Raw genomic sequence first — 23,016 nt, 5'->3', positions numbered from 1 at the left:
GGATTGAGGCTCCTTGATTACTGTTTGACAGTGGTGGGTCATCACAGGCTGAGGGAATCAAACCCTCTATACCAGAAGACCTACAGCTTGCAACTTTAAAATCTGCACCAACTGCCAGACTTAAAGAATGTCAGTGAATATTTTATTGTACAAGTCCTAGTAATAAATAATGTGTTTTCTGATTCTGAACATCACTGAGAACTATATAGAGAGAACAGATGTAATATGTTGTGACATCCCTACTCTGGGCCAGTTATAAAGGTACCTGAATCCTCACCACTGACACTGGAGAGGGATGTTCACTTGGAATACAAATGGATACACTCAGTATTTCCAGATGCAGGCCTCTCTGCATCAAGCACAATTTTCCTTAAGAGTACACAAGGCAAACACTTAGTCCAGAGTCTGGGTGTCTCTGTCTGTCTACCTCTAGGCCCCCAGTAAGACTGCCCACTGATGCAACTGTAGGGTTAGGTCCTCAGCTGGGTGCCCACACCAAGTCCTCTAACACCCTCTCTGTGAAACCATTGCTTTATGTCCCTCCTCCAAGTAGAGATCACACACACTCTTTGATATTTAATTTTCACCTCACACATCTGGGAAAGGTTGGCACAGATTTACTAGCTATGCCACCTTCTGTCCAGACTTTACAGTAGCTTCACTGCTACCAGTCAGTTACTATAAGGCTCTTAAATAGGGTATCCAATTATACTCAGTGTAGTTAATAATAATACAAATGGTAATGTTAACCAAACAGCAAGGCTTTCAGGAGTGGCCAGAGTTATCACCAAATAAATATATGCCAATATTTATTTATTTTATTTATTTATTTATTTATTTATTTATTTGACATTTGTTGATCGGGTTTGTCCGACTGAGCAAGAGCCCTTTTTCAGCGTAGGCCTGGGGATAATAGCTCCACAACTAGATAACAATAACAATCTGCTAAGATGGCCATGATGGCAGTGGCTCCAGCTCCCCAGTTGTGCACTTAGGTTCTTTTCATGCACTTATCTGTGTTGTCAAGTTGTGAGGTTGTTCATCTGGCCAGGTGTGTGTCTGGTGTCAATGGCTGTTTTGTGATGCCCGTGAGATCCCGATGAGTAGTTTTTCTGTTTTTTTTCTTACCTTTGAAACTTGAAGCTGTGCCTGCATTGCGAGTCGGCGCATTGGTCGCAGTGGCAGGTGTGGAGTTTGCCGGTGCAAAATTCAAAATCAAAATGGGATTATGTCTTGTTGGGGAATTTCAGAGGTGAGATGGAGATACGGATGGTTTTCGGAGCTGTGTGGTTGGATGCGGAAGTTTCATCAGTGGATTGGTGTATGGTTTGTTGGTTTTGATGTGCAGATGGAGTACCTCGTGGTTCCTAGCTAGACTGGAGAAAGGTTTCTTGGCTGAGTGGAATAAGAGGATTCGGCAGCTGATGTTCTGTGCCTGTGGTTGGACTGGAACCTGATGTAGGTGGCGCATTAGTTGTAGCAGTTGTGTTTTTGGCACCGACGGTTGGTTCATACTGCTGTTTATTGTTTTTACTTTCTTTTTGTTATGTCTAGTGTTGTTTTGTTGTGGCTAAATGTTTGAGCTTGGAGGAATTAAATTTCATTCAGCTGTGCAAATGGTTGAATGACAATAAAGTTAATCTTGTAATCTTGTAAAAAAAAAAACAATTAAGTACAACATATACAGTAGCAAAACTAGATACACAATAATACTAGAAATGAGAAAAGGTAGTGACAGGTAGCTGTTAAAATCACACAGAATAATTATATTCCAACATCATTCAGACTGTCAATTTCATTAGGAGGAAAGTATGTTGGTTACAGCAGCAGGTCTCAAGTATAATTACTTTTATAGATAATTAGCAGTTATTCTGGAAGAGTATACATCATGATTAAATAAGTTTAAGTCTATGTGCAGTTTTAGTGTAAAAAATGGGAAAACAAGTAGGGGATGGGGTAGGTTATTCAGGGAGGGTGATTACATAGACAGATCCATGAACTGTTCAGAAAGGTTTTAGTAGCAATTTGAATTGATGGTGATTTATGTTGTGAATATCCAGTGGAAGCTTATTCCATAGTAGGGCTGGGGAGTAGCTGTAAAGTTTTTGTCCTATTTAAGTTTGGGCTTGTAGACAGAAATAAGGTTTTGTTCTGAGCTTCAAAGGGACCATACTGAGGTGTAGAGGGAGACCAGAGTGGTAATGCTGGGACAGAAGGAGAGCAGATACAATATGGAGTTAACCATTTGAAGCTGGGGGAGAAGTAGTTGGTAAGGAAGCTCTACCCAGTTTAAATTTTTAAGAGCTAAACAGTGATGTGAGTGGTAGGAATGGCCAGCAGCAAATTTAGCTACTCTGTTATAGGCAGATTCTAGTTTTGTTAGGAGAGTGTTTGAAGGTTGGTGAGGATTTCTGATCCATAGAGTAGGCTTGGGAGTAGGTAGGCTTGGGATAAGGCAATTTTGGATTTATTGGATAAGAATTTTTTGTTCCTGTAAAGGAGCTCAAGCTTTTGGTGGGTTTTCTTATGTTGTTGAGGATATCCAGGTCAAATTTAAGACATTTAACAATTAAAAATTTAATACACTCAAAACTTAAATATTTTCTAAAAAGGAGCAGCCACAATGCAAAGTTTAAATATATTTAATAATAAATAATGAAATAACATTAAAATACTAAGTTTGTATTTACAGTAAACACCAGAGTTTCAGCTACAGGCAATATTGAAAATAAAACAGCTGAAAAGGTTCACACAGTTACAGAAAAACAGTATTTAGCTAGTCTCACTATCTTTTTCTAACTGATCTAGAGAATTAATGTTCTTACTTATTGAATAGAGCAAGGCAAGATGGGTGAGTGGCCCTTGTTGTCAGATACAAGACAGAATACAGAATGCTAAGAGCAATCTCTTACTAATATCTAAATATTATTTCTGGCTTACAGAATGACATCACACACATCTGATCATCTGACTCTCGGATCTCAACAACTCTCCTTCTGCTATGCTCCCACGAGCATTTTCTAAGCTATCCCTTCTTCATTAGCTATCAATAACTATCAATACAATAACAATAGCTATCGATAACCTCAATAACTCGCCTTCAGCTATACTCACACTTGCATTTTCTTTGCTCTCCTTTCTCTATTAGCTGCTTATTTCTTATGGTTCAACATTGTAAATATTGTATATAGCTTTCCATTACTAATTTATTTTCTGAAATTGTGCATGTATAGTGTATACTCATTTTACTTAAAAGTATGTATATAAAACATCTTCTCACCTACTATCTGAGTGTGCACACTAAAGAAAATGTATAAACAATAAGTCCACACTCAGTGTTTTTCTGCTTATTATGCATATTTTCAAGGTACTTACTTGTATCTGTTTCTATATTATGTAAGACTGACATCCATTTATTTCTGTACCTTATCTGTATTATGTATCTTGGAGCTTTTCTCCCCGGGCTTCCACTGAAAATGGGTCACTCTGATCCATTGGACTTCCACGGTAATCAAACTGAAAATAAATAACTAAATAAATGTTTTCCATGCTATCACCAACACTAGAAGCTGCCAGGATTTTACCAGCTACCTGCCAATAATACACACACAAGAGCATTGCTCAGATGTAGTGCAGCTGCTGGAAGTCATAGAACCATTCCACTCTTCCTACAGGAGCTACAACTTATTCTCTAGCATAGACATAACATCTCTAGCTCCATTCAAAACTGTGAGATAACATCTTTATGGCTTAACCCATAAAGTAATTTAATTTCAAGAATACTTTTCAAAGTTAGGTGGATTAACCTTATCCATTCCAGTATATGCTGTTAAAACATATACATTTAATCAGTTACAATAATACATGTAGATTTATTTTCCTTCCAGCAGGGCACACTGTTGATACATTTTAACACAAGCAAATCTCACAAATATTTTTGCAGCACACACATTTGTATAAATCACTTTGATATACAAATGACATATAATTATTTACAAAATTCTAGGTAGCTGTGTTGGCATATATTGCACATTCACTGCCCCACTTCTCCTGGCATGGCTGGCAGTATTTCCTATCATCACACCTGTATAGGAGTAGATAGCTGCATCCTTGTGCATGCCACACATTGCTACATAAGTATATAACACAACCCGTATACTGAAGAGATTTTAATTCAGTGACTTTTACACCTTCAGTTAGGAGAATTACACCACCTAAAAGATTTGTGAGGAGAATGTCTCTGAGAGTGATGCAAAATACATTGGGTAACATAGGATAACATAGGACACTGAGGAATTTCCAGAATGTGTATAGTAACAGATAATCTGGAGCGTGGTATGGAGTCGCCAAAGTAACAAAAAACAGTGTGAAGAATGCATATGATGTAGGGTAACAAAGACACTGAAAGTGATTCAAAATGTATAGAGTAAGAAAGATTCTAGAGGGTGATATAGAGAACACTGGCAGTGATACAATATGTGTAGAGAATGTATGGAGTAAGAGACAATCTAGAGGGTGATACAGAGGACAATGGCAGTGATATGGTATGTGCAGGGAATGTATGGAGTAAGAGAAAATCTAAAGGGTGATACAGAGGACAGTGGCAGTGGTATGATATGTGCCGGGAATGTATAGAGTAAGAGACAATCTAGAGGGTGATAGGACATTGGTGGTAATATGATATGTGTAGGGAATGTATGGAGTAAGAGACAATCTAAAGGGAGATACAGAGGATAGTGGCAGTGATATGATATGTGTAGGGAATGTATGGAGTAAGAGACAATCTAAAGGGAGATACAGAGGATAGTGGCAGTGATATGATATGTGCAGGGAATGTATGGAGTAAGAGACAATCTAGAGGGTGATAGGACATTGGTGGTGATATGATATGTGCAGAGAATGTATAGAGGAAGAGACAATCTAGAGGGTGATACAGAGGACATTGGCGGTGATATGATATGTGCAGGGAATGTATGGAGTAAGAGACAATCTAGATGGTGATACTGAGTACATTGGTGGTGATACAATATATGTATGGAATATATAGTGTAAGAGACAGTCTACAGGGTGATACAGAGGACACTGGCAGTGACACAATACGTGTAGGGAATGTATAGAGTAAGAGACAATCTAAAGGGTGATACAGAGGACAGCGGCAGTGATACAATATGTGTAGGAATGTACAGAGTAAGAGATATAGATAGCACTGGTGTAATATGATATGGGTAGGGAAATAGAGGAGACTGAAGATATTATGGAATTTGTAGGTTAACAGAGAGCTATTCACTCTCATACAATATACTGGTAGACAGAGAGGATAAATGTCAGTTAACATATGACAAACCACATTTCTGAGGGTGATCAAAACTCTGAGATGCAATGTCTGAACAGTACTGACACACTAAAATTATTCACAGTGAAACAGACCAGCTCCTGGAAGTAACCTCTGTGAGAGCAAGCAGGATACATGTTAGTCCCAACCCTTTATTTACTTAACATTCTTAGCCAGCTTTGAGAACTGCTTCCTGGATCCTTATCAGCCATGATATGTGACAGAGTTAACCAATTACATTAAGAGATGAAGAACAATTACATAGGTACACGGTTAAATGGGTTAACAACAGTTAGACATGCACAAACAGAAGAAAATGGCTAAAACAGGGAAGAATGTTGGCTTGTTGTGTTGTAGAAACTCAGTAAATGAAAGAAGAGTTAGCTAAAAACATGCAAATAGAAAATATAAGATAAACAAGTATGAAGTAGTATGCAGATTCAAAGATCGGGAAAGTATGAGATTGAAGTTAGCTTAGAAACCATGCTAGCTAATAAAGGTACAAAAAGAGAGCAGCAATAGTTTAGCTATATGGACATTCTCTTAAGAAAAGAAACTCCAAAGTTTAAAAAGAAGTTTCTTATTGTCTGCATGTGTGACATTGGGCATAGTGTGCAAAGATTTATGTTGCTTCATTCTGAATGTGCTAAACAAATGGGGGTGATGCATGGGCAACTTTCAATGGAGGTGAGCAATGTAGAAAAATTATATAAAAAGGAAGGTGTAAGAAGTTCTTAAAGAGGAAAGTTATCATACTGAGTGGGGAGGAGGAGGAATAGTGCAACAGCGTCCATCATATGTAGGAATGAGTAATAAGGAGGCTGTGTGCACTATTAGTATAGGAACAGACAGCTTGCAATATGCAGGAGTAAATGGTAAGGAGGCTGTGCTCACTATTACAACAGGAACAGACAGTATATAATACGCAGGAGTAAATAATAAGGAGGCTGTGTGCACTATTACAACAGAAACAGACAGTATGTAATATGCAGGAATACATGATAAGGAGGCTGTGCGCACTATTACAACAGGAACAGACAGTGTGTAATATGCAGAAGTAAATTATAAGGAGGCTGTGTGCATTATTACAACAGGAACAGACAGTATATAATACGCAGGAGTAAATGATAAGGAGGCTGTGTGCACAATTACAACAGGAACAGACAGTGTGTAATACACAGGAATAGATGATAAGGAGGCTGTGTGCACTATTACAACAGGAACAGACAGTAAATAATACGCAGGAGTAAATGATAAGGAGACTGTGCACACTATTACAACAGGAACTGTGTGCACAATTACAACAGGAACAGACAGTGTGTAATACGCAGGAGTAAATGATAAGGAGGCTGTGCGCATTATTAGTACAGGAACAGGCAGTGTGTAATACGCAGGAAAATATGATAAGGAGGCTGTGCACACTATTACAACAGGAACAGACAGTGTGTAATATGCAGGAATAGATGATGAGGAGGCTGTGCGCACTATTACAACAGGAACAGACAGTATATAATACGCAGGAGTAAATGATAAGGAGGCTGTGTGCACTATTACAACAGGAACAGATAATGTGTGATACGCAGGAATAGATGATAAGGAGGCTGTGTGCACCATTACAACAGGAACAGACAGTGTGTAATACGCAGGAATAGATGATAAGGAGGCTGTGTGCACTATTACAGCAGGAATAGACAGTGGTTAATACGCAGGAATAGATGATAAGGAGGCTGTGCGCACTATTACAACAGGAACAGACAGTGTGTAATACGCAGGAATAGATGATAAGGAGGCTGGGCTCACTATTACAACAGGAACAGACAGTATGTAATATGCAGGAATAGATGATAAGGAAGCTGTGCTCACTATTACAACAGGGACAGACAGTATATAATATGCAGGAGTAAATGATAAGGAGGCTGTGTGCACTATTACAACAGGAACAGACAGTGTGTAATACACAGGAATAGATGATAAGGAGGCTGTGCGCACTATTACAACAGGAACAGACAGTGTGTAATACGCAGGAATAAATGATAAGGAGGCCGTGCTCATTATTATAACAGGAACAGACAGTGTGTAATACGCAGGATTAAATAATAAGGAGGCTGTGTGCACTATTACAACAGGAACAGACAGTGTGTAATACACAGGAATAGATGATAAGGAGGCTGTGCGCACTATTACAACAGGGACAGACAGTATATAATATGCAGGAGTAAATGATAAGGAGGCTGTGTGCACTATTACAACAGGAACAGACAGTGTGTAATACGCAGAAGTAAATGATAAGGAGGCTGTGCACACTATTACAACAGGAACAGACAGTGTGTAATACGCAGGAATAGATGATAAGGAGGCTGTGCGCACTATTACAACAGGAACAGACAATGTGTAATAAGCAGGAATAGATGATAAGGAGGCTGTGCTCACTATTACAACAGGAACAGACAGTGTGTAATACTCAGAACTAGATGATAAGTAGGTTGTGCTCACTATTACAACAGGAACAGACAGTGTGTAATACTCAGGACTTGATGATAAGTAGGCTGTGCTCAATATTACAACAGGAACAGACAGTGTGTAATACTCAGAACTAGATGATAAGTAGGCTGTGCTCACTATTACAACAGGAACAGACAGTGTGTAATACTCAGGACTTGATGATAAGTAGGCCGTGCTCAATATTACAACAGGAACAGACAGTGTGTAATACGCAGGAGTAAATGATAAGGAGGCTGTGCTCACTATTACAACAGGAACAGACAGTGTGTAATACGAAGGAATAGATAATAAGGAGGCCGTGCGCACTATTACAACAGGAACAGGCAGTGTGTAATATGCAGGAATACATAATAAGGAGGCTGTGCACACTATTACAACAGGAACAGACAGTGTATAATACGCAGGATTAAATAATAAGGAGGCTGTGTGCACTATTACAACAGGAACAGACAGTGTGGAATACACAGGAATAGATGATAAGGAGGCTGTGCGCACTATTACAACAGGAACAGACAGTATATAATACGCAGGAGTAAATGATAAGGAGGCTGTGCACACTATTTCAACAGGAACAGACAGTGTATGTAATATGCAGAAGTAAATGATAAGGAGGCTGTGCGCACTATTACAACAGGAACAGACAGTGTGTAATACGCAGGAATAGATGATAAGGAGGCTGTGCGCACTATTGCAACAGGAACAGACAGTGTGTAATATGCAGGAATAGATAAGGAGGCTGTGCGCACTATTACAACAGGAACAGACAGTGTGTAATACGCAGAAGTAAATGATAAGAAGGCTGTGCGCACTATTACAACAGGAACAGACAGTGTGTAATACGCAGGATTAGATGATACGGAGGCTGTGCGCACTATTACAACAGGAACAGACAGTGTGTAATACACAGGAATAGATGATAAGGAGGCTGTGCTCACTATTACAACAGGAACGGACAGTGTGTAATACGCAGGATTAAATAATAAGGAGGCTGTGTGCACTATTACAACAGGAACAGACAGTGTGTAATACGCAGGAATAGATGATAAGGAGGCTGTGCGCACTATTACAACAGGAACAGACAGTGTGTAATAAGCAGGAATAGATGATAAGGAGGCTGTGCTCACTATTACAACAGGAACAGACAGTGTGTAATACTCAGAACTAGATGATAAGTAGGCTGTGCTCACTATTACAACAGGAACAGACAGTGTGTAATACTCAGGACTTGATGATAAGTAGGCCGTGCTCAATATTACAACAGGAACAGACAGTGTGTAATACGCAGGAGTAAATGATAAGGAGGCTGTGCTCACTATTACAACAGGAACAGACAGTGTGTAATACGAAGGAATAGATGATAAGGAGGCTGTGCGCACTATTACAACAGGAACAGACAGTGTGTAATATGCAGGAATACATAATAAGGAGGCTGTGCGCACTATTACAACAGGAACAGACAGTGTGTAATACGCAGGATTAAATATTAAGGAGGCTGTGTGCACTATTGCAACAGGAACAGACAGTGTGGAATACACAGGAATAGATGATAAGGAGGCTGTGCGCACTATTACAACAGGAACAGACAGTATATAATACGCAGGAGTAAATGATAAGGAGGCTGTGCACACTATTTCAACAGGAACAGACAGTGTGTAATATGCAGAAGTAAATGATAAGGAGGCTGTGCGCAATATTACAACAGGAACAGACAGTGTGTAATACGCAGGAATAGATGATAAGGAGGCTGTGCGCACTATTACAACAGGAACAGACAGTGTGTAATATGCAGGAATAGATGATAAGGAGGCTGTGCGCACTATTACGACAGGAACAGACAGTGTGTAATACGCAGAAGTAAATGATAAGAAGGCTGTGCGCACTATTACAACAGGAACAGACAGTGTGTAATACGCAGGATTAGATGATAAGGAGGCTGTGCGCACTATTACAACAGGAACAGACAGTGTGTAATACACAGGAATAGATGATAAGGAGGCTGTGCTCACTATTACAACAGGAACATACAGTGTGTAATACACAGGATTAGATGATAAGGAGGCTGTGCGCACTATTACAACAGGAACAGACAGTGTGTAATACTCAGAACTAGATGATACGTAGGCTGTGCTCACTATTACAACAGGAACAGACAGTGTGTAATACTCAGGACTTGATGATAAGTAAGATGTGCTCACTATTACAACAGGAACAGACAGTGTGTAATACGAAGGAATAGATGATAAGGAGGCTGTGCGCACTATTACAACAGGAACAGACAGTGTATAATATGCAGGAATACATGATAAGGAGGCTGTGCGCACTATTACAACAGAAACAGACAGTGTGTAATATGCAGGATTAAATAATAAGGAGGCTGTGTGCACTATTACAACAGGAACAGACAGTGTGTAATATGCAGGAATAGATGATAAGGAGGCTGTGCGCACTATTACAACAGGAACAGACAGTGTGTAATATGCATGAATAGATGATAAGGAGGCTGTGCTCACTATTACAACAGGAACAGACAGTGTGTAATACTCAGAACTAGATGATAAGTAGGCTGTGCTCACTATTACAACAGGAACAGACAGTGTGTAATATGCAGGAGTAAATGATAAGGAGGCTGTGTGCACTGTTACTACAGGAACAAAGTGCATGTGTAATATGCAGGGGTGAAAGACACGTGTAATATGCAGGGGTAAATGATAAGGAGGCTAAGTGTGCTATTAGTACAGGAATAGAGACAGTGTATATTATGCAGTAGTAACTGAGTATGAGCGTGTTTGTACAGGAAGAGAGTGCATAATATGCAGTTGTAAAGGCTAGGAAGGTTGAGTGCGCTGTTAGTAGAGGGACAGAGAAAGTGTGTGATACGTAGTAATAAATGATAAGCAGGCTGGATGTACCCTTAGTACAGGAACAGCCAGTGCATAATGTGCAGGAGTAAAGGATAAGGATACTAAGTGGGCATTAGTTTAACTGTTTGAAATGTAATGAAGGGGAAGCAGAGCAGGAGGATGAGTGAGTGGTATGTTATAATGGAGGTTAAGGATGACAGGAGGTGCAGTGAGCAGGATGTGAATACTGATCGAACAAGGATTTAAGTAAAGGACAAGTTAGTTATGAACTAATAGAGTAGGGAGGGAAGTCTTGGTAGTGAGACAAGGTTTGATAGCTAGGCAAAATCGGCATCATGATAAAGTTAGAACTCCAGCTCTCTGAGGTTTGAGGGGAGAGAAGGAAGAGGAGGCCTGAAGTTTCTGGTAAGGAATGTAGTAGAAAATCACTATGAGAATCATGTACGTGGTGCTACACAAAATGAATGACTCCATTTCAGTGCTGCAGAAGGGTTTTCAAGGTACAGCAGCATGCAAAGGGGTTAACAAGTGCAATGAAATAATACATTTTGAAGAAGAGTGTTTTTTATGACAGAGTGTTTTGTGAGCTAGCTAAGGATACTATGGAGACATCATATTAACTTTTGGTATGAATACATTATTAGCAATGGAGAATAATGTTGCATAGTTAATAATCTATTAATTTTCTATGCAGCCTTAAGTTGAAAACATTTAAGCATTACTAAGAGAAAGAATATCATAAAGGTTCATGGTTGTCTCGCAGTATATGTGGATGTGTTTATAGTTATAGACTTGAGTAATGGGTTTGCCACATGAGTCACTAAGTTCGATGTTCCCTATACAAGATGAAAGCCTTGTAAGGCTTTCAAAGAACTTGACATCATAGAAAACAGGATCAAAAACTCCAGTGCTAACCCAAAAGTCCAGTTTATTTTTAAACAAAAAAATCAAACCAGACTTCTTAATTCTTAAAGGAATATTGTTCCACCAAATAGAAGCCCTTCCAAAGAATAAATTATACAACACAGTGGTTTTACCAAACTTTATATCAACCAAAAAAATTTTATTTCTAGAAACAAATGAATGATTCATCCTATTGATACCAACACTATCACCAAAACTACTCTCTCTAAAACATTTAAAAATATTGATCAAATCTCCTGTAATTAATCTATATAGAATTACGTACAATGATAAAGACATTAACCTAATTTTATTACTCAATCCCCTCCATTCCAGAAATTATCCAAGTAAAATGCCTCTAATTTTTGCCTAATCTAATTGTGAGCTATTATTTACACAAATAGATTCACAATATTTAGTTATTTCTTATAATTATTTAATCATTATTTATTTAATTAATTATTAATTATTATCCTGTTTGGTATTTACTTTCATGAAGTAAAAGTCAATACCAAAGCTAGGTGCAATCATTGAATCCCCAGTTGACTTAGCCATCCTGCAGGAAGGTTTGTCTCAAATAAATAACTGGTGTCAAAATCATGGTCTGAAACTAAATGCCAATACCCCAGGGAACTACCATATTGACAATACACCCTTAAGTTTTGAACCAATTGTTCGAGATTTGGGAACTTATGTGGACAGTGATCTAACTTAGCATGTGTCTATTGTAAGAAAGTCCTTCTATATTGCACAGCTTATAAGCAAATGGATTATGTCTAGATCTAAGGATGTCATAGTCCTACCTTACTCCGCCTTTATTAGGCCAGTCATTGTCTATAATACCTCCTTTGACACACATATATATATATATATATATATATATATATATATATATATATATATATATATAAATATATATATATATATATATATGTGTGTGTGTGTGTGTCCAGACATCTACATAGATACTTTATTTAAAGGATACAAGGCCTAAACAATATGTCCTACTTAGACCAAGTCAAAGCCCTGTCACTATATTCGGTATCCTACAGACCTTGAAGAGGTGACCTGTGTCTGGCATACAAGGCATCCTCCAACCCATTACTAAAGGATTTACTGCACATCAGCAAGTCAAATGGAGTCAGAAATACTCAGACTAGGGATATAAACCTCTTCTACAACATCAACAGAATGGTTTGGAGGGACAGGTATATTTCACAGAGGATACTGAAGCTATGAAAGAGATGCCCCATCCACATAAAACAAAGTTCATTCCTGTCTATTTTCAAGTGCAACTTAGATGTATGGATGGGAAACAGAAAATTTACCTCAGGACTTTACCCCCTTTACTACTAATGGACAGATGCAGCACCTAAATGCTTTATCTCATCCATAAGTCCTCTCAAATTATCTATGGTATGATTCCAGTTATTCTCATTAGGGGTAATATATATATATATATATATATATATATATATATATATATATATATATATATATATATATATGGGAGCCCTTCATTTGTTTGAACTTTGAAATGTTCGAAACTCATATGGCCGACACCATATATGCGAACGTTTGAAAGGCCGACAAATGATAGTGGCTATCCCGCTACAGTGCGGGACTGGGAGATTCCCCTTTCCTGCACTGTAATGTGATCTTGGAGTGAGAATATTTAAGTAGCAGGGGGTGTGGGGGGTGCAGCCCCCACATGGGGGCTGCAGGGGGGCTTGCCCACTTGCATAACACAGTTTTACTGTGTTTACAGGTAGGTAAATGATGTTATTTCAGGATGTCGGACTTTTGGAATGTCGATCATATGGTGTCGGCCATATGAAAGTCGGCATTCTGAACGGTCGACATTCTGAAGTAGACCCATATATATATATATATATATATATATATATATATATATATATATGTATGTATATATATAAACTTAATGACAGGATGGGTATGGTCAATCTGTAACCAAATGGAATAGTTTATTTTGATTATAAAAAGGGAAATTGGCTAGGTTTAAAATGGCCCACAAGGGCAGCTAGCTTAGTACTTACCTATGAACCTGTGAACTTATTAAAGGCCTAATTAATGTTATATACGTAGGCAGTAAAACCACTCTCTCCCTGCAAACAACAGAGCTAAATTTATTACTCATTTCACAATAGAACTCCCTTAAAATGTTCATCAAATGGGTTTCAAAAACACAAAGTATTATTAATTGTGGCACCCAAATCTTTTCTAACTCTCACCTTTTTAACCCTCAAACTATTTAAAGCATAAGGATACATAGGATTCCATCCATTCATCCATCTTCAACCCCTTTTTTCCCATTTTGCACATGGGGTCTGGGTGTCACTATCAGCTAGAGCCAAGGTTTACCCTGCCCGGTGGCTAGCCCTGCCATGGATAAGGATACATAGAATTATTTTTCCCAAAATGCATTATATATCTTATTTATACTAAACTTCATATCATTAGCCATGGCCCTAGTTTGTAATTCATTCAAATAGTTTTGTAAAGCAAACTGATCATTAATACCAGAGATAGCAGAGCCACTTTTAGCATCATCAGCATATTTGCTGATCCAAATCCTGCTGTCATTACTAAAGCTAGACATAAGTAGACCAAAAGGAATCGGTCCCATCACAGAACTCTGTGGGACACCTGCTCTAATCTCCTACTCATTAGACAGATAGCACTCTAACTTGACCCTACATCTCTTCCTGACCAACACATTTTTTATCCATTTAGCCACATAACTATTAAGGCCATAGGCCATAGTCCTATAACAGTGAAATAACACTATAATGAGGCATAGAATCAACTGTATTGAACATATCCAGATATAACACATCCACAGGTAAGCTTTCATCCAATGCCATTCATAAAAAGCAGTAACAAGAAAACAGATTTGAAAGGCATGACCTACAAGTCAGAAATCCATGCTAAGTAACATCCTTTCTGTCACATAACATCTCAGCAATATATTCAGAAATAATCCTGTCAAAACATTTCCCAAAAAATGTTGATGTGGATGGCAGTTTTTCAGAAGAACCAAAGGTCATAGAATCTGACTTTTTATATTTAACTTGACTGTCTGATTTTTGAGACCAGGTAAATATATTACTGAGGTCACTATGTTATAAGGCTTGTAGTGTGTTAGTATCAAGGTTGCATATAATTAGGAGGTCATCATATACAACAAAATTATGGGCTGGAAGTGAGGTAGGAAGGTCCCTAATATAGTATGAAAAGAGGATTGGACCTTGAGGGAACCAGATGTAGTGGAAATAAAGACCTTAAATTATTGCTGTACTGAATCTGGGTGGACCATTGTGAAAGGTAGTACTTTATCCAATATATGCCATTATCCAAAAATGCTAGTTTGCTTATTAAGTCAGTGGTCCTCAAGAAAATCCCTGCCACAATGTTACTGTTTCTGCCAAAGGTCATAAAAGCTATGTCAAGAATCTCAATGGCAACACCTAGATCTGCTCTGAGTTACAGCACAAAGGCATGAAAATTACATAACCAACTGATATTGTCAACATCCTGGCAGATGGGTTCAGTGCTAACTTTGCCCCCCTCACCCCCTAAAGGGCCCATATCTATACAGGAAGAATGCAGAATCCCTGTAATCACAACTACGCAGGTGAAAGCTGCACTCTCTAAAGCCAAAAACACAGCATCCATGGGACCGGACAACATCCCAGGCTGCGTTTTACATGAACTTCAGAATGAACTGGCTCCCCACTTAAGCACCATGTTCAATAATAGTCTCGCATCAGGCTTTTTGCCCACTGAATGGCACACAGCAACAGTTATCCCACTCCACAAAGGGGGAGCCACCACTGATCCCGGGAACTATAGACCTATTAGCTTGACGAGCCTGGTCTGCAAAGCCATGGAACATATCATCATGGAACTCATAAACAAAGACATTGGTAACCTCCAAACTCTGGATCCCACCCAGTTCGGGTTTGTGAAAGGCAGATCATGCCTCATGAACCTGATCGACTTCTTTGAGGCAGTCACCAAAGCTGTAGATGAGGGTAAAGTGGTTCACACAGCCTATCTTGACCTCACCAAGGCTTTCGACACCCATCCCCCATTCTGAAATTATAGCGAAACTCAATAAACTAGGCATAAATCCCTACGTCACAAGATGGGTTGCCAACTGGCTCACTGACAGAACCCACACTGTAAAAGTTGCAGACTCCAAATCTGACCTCAAACCAATGACAAGTGGAGTACCACAGGGTTCCGCCCAGGGACCGCTCCTGTTTGGTATCTACTTCTCTGAAGTACAGGCTAACACAGAAGGCCTCTGGCTAATGAAGTTCACAGATGACTGCAAACTAGGAGCCATAGTCAAGTCCCCAAATGATGTGAACATTCTACAGAAGGGCCTCTCTGAGACAGATGCCTGGTGTCAGAGCCATGGCCTCAAGCTCAATGCCAAAAAGTGCAGTCTCATCCCCTTTGGTAAAAACTCTGTACTCATGAACTACCACGTAGGCAGCAATCTACTTAACACCGAATGTGTGATAAGAGACCTTGGGACCCAGGTGGACAGTAGTCTCTCCTTTGATAGTCATATCGCCACAGTAGTCAGGAAGTCCTTCTACGTGGCACACCTCATCATAAAAGGGTTCTCACCCAGCAAAAAAGAGGTCATCGTTACCCTCTACTCATCACTCATTAGACCCATTATAGAGTACAATGCCCCTTTTGGAATGTACCTCACAAGACATCTGCAACAGCTGGAAAGGCCACAGAAGTACCTCACAAAGAGGATTACTGGCCTCAAACAAATGCCCTACACTGACCGCCTCAAAAGATTCCAGCTTTACTCCATAGCATATCACCTACTCAGAGGTGATCTCTGCCTAACATATAAAGCTATGTCAAACCCAGAGCTGTTGGACATGCTACACCTAAAGAAATCCCAATCCCTCTGAGCTACATGCTCTAGGGACCTAAACCTTGTCACCACAATAAACAGGACATGCTGCAGGGATAGATTCCTATCCCAGAGACTTCCCATACTCTGGAACAGGCTACCCATCTATGTCAAGCAAATTTCTTCATTAGCACTCTTCAAGAAAAATCTTGATGAGTGGATGGGAAATAGAAATACACCCGGGGATCACTTCTGTGTCTCTGCTCATCATTGGCACAGAAAAATAACTTTCTTGGGTGGCGTAAGTCAGGGAACCTTGTTGGCTAGGCTTGCATAGGCCCTTGGGCTGATAGCCTAGTACCTACCTATGAACCTATAAAAGCTATTCTGTATTTTAGGTCAATGCAAGGTCAGCCAATGGCTGCAAGGTGAAAAGCATGCACTTTGTGTTTTCATTACACAATACTACAATGAAAAGCTTTTATTTTGTATTAGAAGACTTAATACATTTAATGAAACAGACCACTGTGTGCTCAGTTTACAGTGAAAAATTTACACATTTAAGCAGAAAAAAAAACTGAAAGACACAACACAGACCAAGTCCAGAATGTGAAAAAAGATGTCCAAAGACAGTGTGCTGTCTGCAGATCAACTCTGTTTCTTACAACATTCTGATACAGTGTCTCTTTATGTGACCTGTGACTTCTTCTGTATATTTTTTCATAAGTCTGTATGAATCCACTGTGTCCTAACTGCTTAGCACCTCATAACATGTCGTTAGAGTAGCATATAGAATGGAATTGCCTTCATTACAGACCACATACTAACCTGAGCTGAAAAGATCCAAGGAAATTATCCAGAGCCATTTTCCTCCTTGAAAACTTGCATGTTTTATGTATACATCAGTACAAATGTATATTAGTGTATAGTTGAGTGTGGCCCCACAATTGCACATGGTTCGACAGCTAATCGTGCAGCTCTGTGCCCTTTCTTAGGACAACACTATAGTGCCTGCTATGATTATTTGCGTTGTTGAATACAGATCCCTGATTGCATAATTTTACAGCATTCTACTGCTAAAGAGCAGAAGTAATACAGATATGACTAGACAGCCTCCTTGTGAATGACATACATTGATACACCTCGGTACCTTGGAATACAACTCCTGCCATGGCAGATTGTAGTCTTGAATGGAGATCCACACTCCTCCACAACTGTACTGCATTCCATCACTTATCAAACAGCTCCATGCTCTTATTTTAAGAGACCAGTGCAGTGACCATTTGTGTTCTTGACTGAAGCTGCCTACCCCTGCAACTGTATGATGTTGAACCACTAATTAAGTACCTGTCTGTGTTACTTTATGACACCAACACAGTGCCTACTCTCACAATTTATACTATGACAGGAGATCCCTGCCCCACAGCTGCACATTGTTCCACCATTAATCAAACAGCTCTCTTATGTTACGTCAGCATACAGTTACAATGCCTGCCATGACCATTTGTGTTGTTGTCTAGACAGCCCCACCCCAGAACTGCACAGCATTTCATCACTTATCAAGCGGCCTTAGTTGCAAGACAGCTGTACTTAATGTAGTAGTCATTTCTTTTCTTTTTCAATAGCACTGGACTTCTCTGTTTGTGGCTATTTCAGGGCACAGGGACATTTTGCATAATGTTGCAGTGCACATGTTTACATTCATTCACTGTTACGCAGTAACATTCCTCCTATCTGTTGCTCATTGGTTCACTCAGTTTGACAATCACTGCACATGTGCAGATAAAAAGCCTTTGGCTGTTGCTGGGGGGTGGGGGGGGGGTCTAGTTTCATAAGTGTGTACTAGGCTAATGACCACTGATGCCTTTTTGAGCCTAGTCATCCATCCCAAATCTCTGACAACTTCCTGTACCCTTGGTAGTGTAAGCAGAGGCCTGGGACATGAAACATTTACAGGCTGCCTGTGTCCATCAGAGACATAGCTGCCAAACCAGGGATGAATTTCCAGGTTCCCATTCAATTGTTCAAGTTGCATTTGAATTGGATCAGGGTGGAACTCTGCTTCACATGGATGTGAAGACTATTCCAGAAAAGTAGACATCCTGGGATACATGCCTGTCTCTCCACACGTCCTATATATTATATATCACAGGCAAGGTTTAAGTCTTCAGAATGAGTAATTCTGGTGCTGTTTGTTTTGTGGATATGAAGGTCTATCAAAGTGGGGTCTGAAGATACCTTGTAATGTCACAGATAGCTCTCCTTTCAATAGCCTGTAGGAGACAGAATACAGGGATAGAGTTTGTGGTGGTCTGCATAGGACATATTATTTACACCCTGTATTCTTTTAGTGAGAAAACTCTATGTAGGTACTAATTGTTGGATGTGGCTGGTTAGGTACATACTAAAGTGGGCACTGTACTCAATGATAGGTCTGATGAGTGCCAAATATAGTGAAATAATGACCTCCTTGGACCTATATGCCAAAACTTTGTTTATAAGTTGCACAACATAGAATAATTTCCTCACTACTGTAGATATATGAAGATCAAAAGCTAGATTACTCTCTATGTGCGCCCCCAAAGTCCCAGACTACAGGGTCAACTCTTTGGGGTGTGTTGTCTACATGGTAGTTACCAGGGATGGCCAATTTTTCAAAGGACACTATTATGCATTTCTTGGCATTTAGTTTTAGTTCACAGCTCTGACACCAGTTGTTTGCATGTGTAAGCCCTTCTTGGACAACATTAGTGTTAGTGGGGGATTCTATGACTGCTCTTATTTGTAGTTGTCTGAAAATATGGTCAGCCAGAGGCCCTTGACATATGCCTTGACCTGTAAAGTAAATGTCAAAAAGGAGCAGTCCCTAGACCAATCCCTGAGGGACTCCTCAGGTGATTGCCTCTTTGTAGAGGTGGACTCCCTATTTCTAGTTTCCTGGGTCCTATCTGTCAACAATGCGAGAGTGGGGTTTTGTGCCAAATGCCATAGTTAGGTCAAGGAAGGCAGTGTGAACCATTTTTCCTTTGTCAATTGTTTTGGTGATCTTCTCAAAGAAGTCCACTAGGTTAAGTAGAAAGGACCTCTCCTTCATGAAACCAAACTGGGTTGGGTCCAGTGCCTAGAGGTCTCATGTTGTTTTTGATCATATCCACAATCATTATTTTAAAGGTTTTGTATATGAAACTAGTGAAACTTATGGGTCTGTAATTTCCAAGGTCCGTAGATGACCCACCTTTGTGCAGAGGGATAATGGTTAATGTTCTCCATTTCTGAGGCATAAAGCATGTTTGGAGGCTGTTGTTAAATAGTGATTAAGGAAGGCATGATATGCCATGTTTCATACCATTTAGAAAGTAGCCTGGGATATTGTCAGGGCCCATCGATGCAATGTTATTGCTCTTAGAGAAATACAGCATTAAGTAGCAGTTTCCAACTGATAGTTGCGAGAGTTAGATTTGATGGTTTTTCCTGAGGGAAGGCTGGGGGAGGGGGGTAGAATTAGAGCTAAATTTGTCTGCTAGTAGGTTTTCTATATCTTGTGGCTCAGTATAGGTGACTCCATTAACAATGAGCAGTGCACACAATTGTGTATTACCTTTGAGGTTGCAGACATAGCTAAAGAATGCCTTGTAGTTGTCTTTGGCCTGGGAGGCCAGATTTTCCTCAAATTTGTCTTTTCTTTGGTATACTTCATTTATTCTCTACATTATTTGCTTAGAGTGATGAGACTGCCTTTATCCTACTGGGCACTATACTTCCTAATATTTGTCACAATTTTCTTCCTTCTGTTATACAGCCTACTAATGTTGTGATTGCCCTAGGGTGGCTTGTTTTTTGAGTTAGTTTGGTACTTATTCATGGTGGGTACAGCTGCCTCTGTGCAAGCTATTAATATGCTTGCTTGTTTAGGTTTTGTGTGAACAGTTCTGCATGGACAATAGTGTCCTTATAGTTTGAGGGAGCTTGAAACTTCCACGGGTTATCACTTAATAGTAAGAAGTGAGCCTTACAGTAGTTCCTGAATGTTCCAGGTCTAGCTGGGGGCTCCCGGATTTATTTTCACTACAAAGGAGACCATTTTGTAGTCTGATCTTACCAGAGAGGACATGACACTAGCTCTCTCCCATATTAGTGAGGATCAACCCCAGTATGTTTGTGACCCTGGTTGGCATATTTATAAGCTGGTCCAGGGAATTTGTGTTTACAAAGTCTAGGAATTTCTGCGCCTATATGTATAGTATTATATATGATTCCCAGTTAACAGTGGGGTGATTAAAATCACCCATGAATGTGGTTATGGGTTGGATGGTGACTTCTTCCAGTCAGCTTAAATATGGGTTATGGGTTTCCTTAGGGGGGAGGGGGACCTATAGCTTGCAAAGAAGTGGCATGGGATTTTGCCTATGGTGATTTGAATGTGGAGATTGTCAAGTACATCTTCCTGTTTGATCAGCCTGGAGGTATATTTATTTTTGATGTAAAGTGTGACCTCCCCCCCCCGCCCCACCTTTAGTCCTTGCCTGTGTAGTAGCTGGTCTAAATATGTGGAAAGCCGTATAGCCTTGTAGTGCCAGTGACTGCACATTTGTCAGTATTCTCTAGAGCAGGGGTGGGCAAACTTTTTGATTCGTGGGCCACATTGAGTTCTAACATTTGACAAAGGGGCCGGAACAGGAGCAGATAGATGGCATGCTTTGAAAACATCACCTCATTGGGGGAAAAATACACATCTTGGGATATGGAGAAAACATGTGCTTTAATTTCCAATGACAATGAAGAAAAGCATTACAATAAAATCTCTGGCTTCGAAATGAGTCTTTAAACACTGAAAATTAAATAAATGACCATTTTATTTTAAAGCACTGAAAGTTCTGTTATCCTTCAGGATATCACCATCACTCTCCTCCTGACTGTCTTTTTTTTCAAAAACAGTAGGAGATGCAGATGCACTTGTCCTGTTCCTTTTATTCAATTTGTTTCCCCGGTGCCAAAAGTCAACAACGACCAGTGCAAGGACAAAACAGTTACAGGAAGTCAGTCTGTGAAGCGTTATATTTGATCTGCGCGCACTGTTTATTTTAACAATGTGCGTATCACGGAGACACACACATTTTAATGGGAGCAGTGTTGTTGGTCTCCTTTTTTAGCCAGCGCATCAAAGTCTGGAGTTAGTTTTGTTGTGGCGATTCTCAGGATGGATCTGAGGTGTAGGTCTGTTAACTTGGATCTGTGGCTGGCTTTGTTGATGTTCATGACGCTGAAGGTCTGTTCACACACGAAGGTAGAGCCGAACAAAGCCAACATCATCTGCGCTTTTCACCTTAGATTTGGAAACGCGGCATCATTGAGTGAAGCATAGAAGTCATTTAGTTTCAGAGAGCTGAACTTCTCTTTTAAGGCAGGGTCGGACTGAAGGTCGATCAGTTCGAGCTGAAGCTCCTCTGGAGCTGTTTCAGGGTCTTCTGACAGAGGAAAGGCCACCAATTGAAGTGACTTGTCAATTTTGTCGAAATCCAAAAACCGACGGCAGAATTCCCAATGCAGTGCATCCAGTGACTCACTGTATTTCTTTACTTTTGCTCTGGCCTCTTTCAGCATGGCTAGTCTAGGAAAATGAGTGAATGACTTGTTCAAAATCTGCCTGGAGAATAAAGCCAGCTTGGATTTGAAGGCTTTCACGTTTGTGTACATGTCATGCACAAACTGCTCCTTCCCCTGCAGTTTCACGTTGAGCTCATTCAAGTGTGAAAATACGTCCGTAGCAAACGCAAAGTCACACATCCAGCTCTTGTTGCTCAGCTCAGGAAATTCATCAGTCTTCCCCTGCTGCTCCAAAAACACACCAATCTCCTCTTTGAGCTCCCACACTCGTTGAAACACTTTGCCCAAACTCAACCAGCGGACACGGGAGTGATAAAGCAGGTCCTGGTGATCCGCATCAGTTTCCTCCAGGAACGCAATGAACTGACGGTGCTGAAGTCCCTGTGTGCATATGAAGTTGACGAGTTTCACCACAGGATTCACAACATGATTCAGCTGTAACACCGATTTACATAGAGATTCCTGGTGGATGATGCATTGGAGGAAAATGACATCCTGGTCAGGGTTTTCATCTTTCACTTTATTCTGGATTCTCCTCAGCAGGCCAACGTTTTTTCCCATTAAATTCGGAGATCCATCTGTGGTGACATTAACAAGCTTACTCCAGGGAAGCTTCATGTTTTCGATGGCAGCAGACACCCGTTCAAACAAGTCCTCTCCCCGTGTTTGTCCTTTCAGAGACTCCATTGTCAAAAACTCCTCCGTTATTTCAAAAGTTTCGTTGATTCCTCGGATAAAAATGAGGAGCTGAGCAGTGTCTTTGACATCGTTGCTTTCATCCAGTGCTAAAGAATAAAAAGTGAATGACTTCGCCTTTTTGTTTAATCTGCTGGTGATATCATCATCTATTAGTTCCACATGGCGAGTCACTGTCCGCCGTAATAAACTGATTTTCTCAAATTTGTCTT

At 40.0% G+C, this 23,016-nt stretch overlaps 1 protein-coding gene across 2 annotated transcripts in view; it reads right to left on the bottom strand.

The window, feature by feature from the left end:
* SMPD3 (sphingomyelin phosphodiesterase 3) overlaps positions 1-23,016 on the bottom strand; it is a 1,377,949-nt gene that overhangs the window by 834,156 nt on the left and 520,777 nt on the right. The gene's annotated exons all lie outside the window — the stretch shown is intronic.

This window comes from Protopterus annectens, chromosome 8.part0, assembly GCF_019279795.1.
Source record: "Protopterus annectens isolate FY-2018-M chromosome 8.part0, PAN1.0, whole genome shotgun sequence".
NCBI lineage: Eukaryota > Metazoa > Chordata > Ceratodontiformes > Protopteridae > Protopterus > Protopterus annectens.
This window is presented reverse-complemented; position numbering and strand designations above follow the sequence as displayed.